Source organism: Suricata suricatta, chromosome 6 (assembly GCF_006229205.1).
Source record: "Suricata suricatta isolate VVHF042 chromosome 6, meerkat_22Aug2017_6uvM2_HiC, whole genome shotgun sequence".
In the NCBI taxonomy this organism is placed as follows: Eukaryota; Metazoa; Chordata; class Mammalia; order Carnivora; family Herpestidae; genus Suricata; species Suricata suricatta.
In genome coordinates this window covers 12,700,763-12,703,337 of record NC_043705.1, presented here as the reverse complement: position 1 = coordinate 12,703,337, position 2,575 = coordinate 12,700,763, and positions in this window count along the sequence as shown.

The following is a 2,575-nucleotide window of genomic DNA, read 5'->3' as shown; positions in this document are numbered from 1 at the left end:
CTCCCCCAGAAGAGGCCACGTCGTTAAGTGGTGAATACTCTTCGTGATATCTGTAACAAAAATACAATGATAAAAAGTAAAAAATACTTAAATACTATGATATAGAGTCAACAAATCTTCTCTTACATGTTACGGGAATAAGAGAAGGAAGAGAAAAAAAGCCTTATAAACAAACATATTCATACCACAAAAAATGAACTCATGGTAATTATAATCCTTGTTTGTATAAGTGGTCACATGGCTGTAGCGGCATTTATAACTACCTTCTTCCAGTACCCATTTTATATTTCCTCTGCCCTCAGCAAGCACATCAGCTGGTCACGGTTCTTAATCTGGTGACCCTGAAGGGTCTGGGCCGTCCATTAGCAGTCTTATCTGGATTGAGTTGTTTTCCACTGATAGTTACAAGTCATTCACAGTGCTGGGCAACCACCACCTCTATACAGTTTCAAAGCATCTGATTCATCTCCAAAGAAAACTCTTTTAAGTTTTTTGATTTGAGAGAGAGAAAGAGAGAGAGAGAGAGAGAGAGAGAGAGAGAGGGAGAGAGAGAGAGAGAGAGAGAGAGAAAGAGAAAGCGAGAGCACAGAAGCCAGGGAGCAGAGGGAGAAAGACAGAGAATCCGAAGCAGGCTTTATGCTCAGCATGGAGCCTAATGTGGGGCTCGATCCCGTGACACTGGGATCATAACCTGAGCCAAAATCAAATGTCAAATGCTCAACTGACTGAGCCACCCAGGCGCCCCAAGAAAAACTCTTTACCCATTAAGCAGTTACTCCCCCACCAACCCAGGGCTCAGTCACCACAGATGTGTGCTTTCTGTCTTTGTGAATCTACCTGTTTTGGATATTTCATGTAAATGCAGTTCTCTAGCATGTCACCTTTGGTGGCTACTTTCTTTCAGTTAGAATAATGTCTTTCAGGTTAATCCACATTGCAGCATGTGTCAGTATTTCATTCCTTTTATGATGAAGAATACTCTATTGTAAGAACATATCATCAATTGTTTATTCAGGCACCCCTTGAAGGACTCTTGGGTTGTTTCTAACTTTTGTCTCTTATGCATAATGCTGCAAGGAGCATTTGTGTATGACGATTTGGGAGGGGGTCGGGCCAGGTCTGGCTGCAGTGGGATGGGAGGCTTCTAGAGACACAAATGCCTGACCTGTGTCCACACAGGCCCGGCATCAGCAAGTGCCCCATCCTTCCCAAGTTCTAAAATGGGGAAAGGCGGAGCCAGATCCAGACCTCTTGATTCCCAGCCTCAGCCAAGGAGAGGTGCCCAGACAGCTCTGGGAACAAGACTGGCAGGGCCCTTGGATGTGGTGGGGGAAGGGAGAAGGGTGACATGGCCTCTGCTCATTCCTTCTGCCAGCTTTGCCCAAATCCCTGCATCCCCAAATCCTAATCCATCCTGACTAATGGAGCCCAAGCCGGCTCAAGCCCCATGGGATTTCCCTGCAAATCCCTGGGGCTGGGAGCTCACCACCTGTCTCCAGGCTGCCCTTTGAGCTCTCTCTCTCTCTCTCTCTCTCTCTCTCTCTCTCTCTCTGGCTCCAGGGCATCAGACAGAGATGACAGTAAAAGTCTAATGAGGCTAAAGCTCCCTCACCTTGGCCCTCAACCATGAAATGGGGAAGTTCAGGTACAGAGAGCTGGTTCAGACCCCTGAGCCCAGGAAGGCTGTGGACTTGACCCAAAGAGCAGCTCTTTAGTATTGTCCCTTCATCAGATGCAAGAAGTAGGGGCAGGAGCTGCAGGGCGAGCTGGCACTGTCCCCCGCCCCCATCAAAGACAGTGTGGGCTGGTAGTTTCACACCAACCCAAGTGCAAATCCTGATGCTGACCCACACGAAATGTGTGACCTTGGATGAGTCACTTAATTGCTTGAGCTTTCTATTTTCCCATCTGCCAAATGGGGCTGATGATAAAATCTCCTCTTTGTCAGGTGGTTGTGCGTGTGTGTGCATGTAAGAAGAGTTCTTGCTAACAGTAAAGGTCGGCTTGCTGGTGGTCCCTTCCGGCTCAGCCACGTTCTTGCTCATTCAGCTCCTTTCTCCCTCCACTCCTGAACATACTGCACGGTTTGGGGGAGTGCCTTATGCAGCCATAGCCAAGGTGGCTAGGAAAGAGATGAAGAGAAGGACAAAGAAAGAAAGAAACTGACGGAGACAGAAAGAGGAGAGAGAAGGTGGGGGAAAGAGTTGGGTCAGCAGGCAGGGAAGACAGCCTGAGAGATAGAGAAACAAAAAAAGAAACAGAAGGACAGTGTGTGTGTCAGAGACAGCCAGAGAGCGGTTGGAGGTGAGACACATATCCAAAGAGAGGAAAGAAACAGAACCAGGAAGTAGGAGAGGAAGGGAAAGGAGATACACAGAGAATCCGTTCTGGCACACCCCATACTCAGGAGGGGTCTCCACCCTCAGGGCGGCCTCATCTCTTCCCCAGAATCCTTAAATCCTCTCTCGCTCTGGACCCTGTGCATCTGTCACAGCCCTGTCCTGACCGACACTGGTTGGTGCAGGTGAGTGTGGCTAGGAAGGGTGCCTAGTTGTGCGCTGGGGATGTGTCCCTG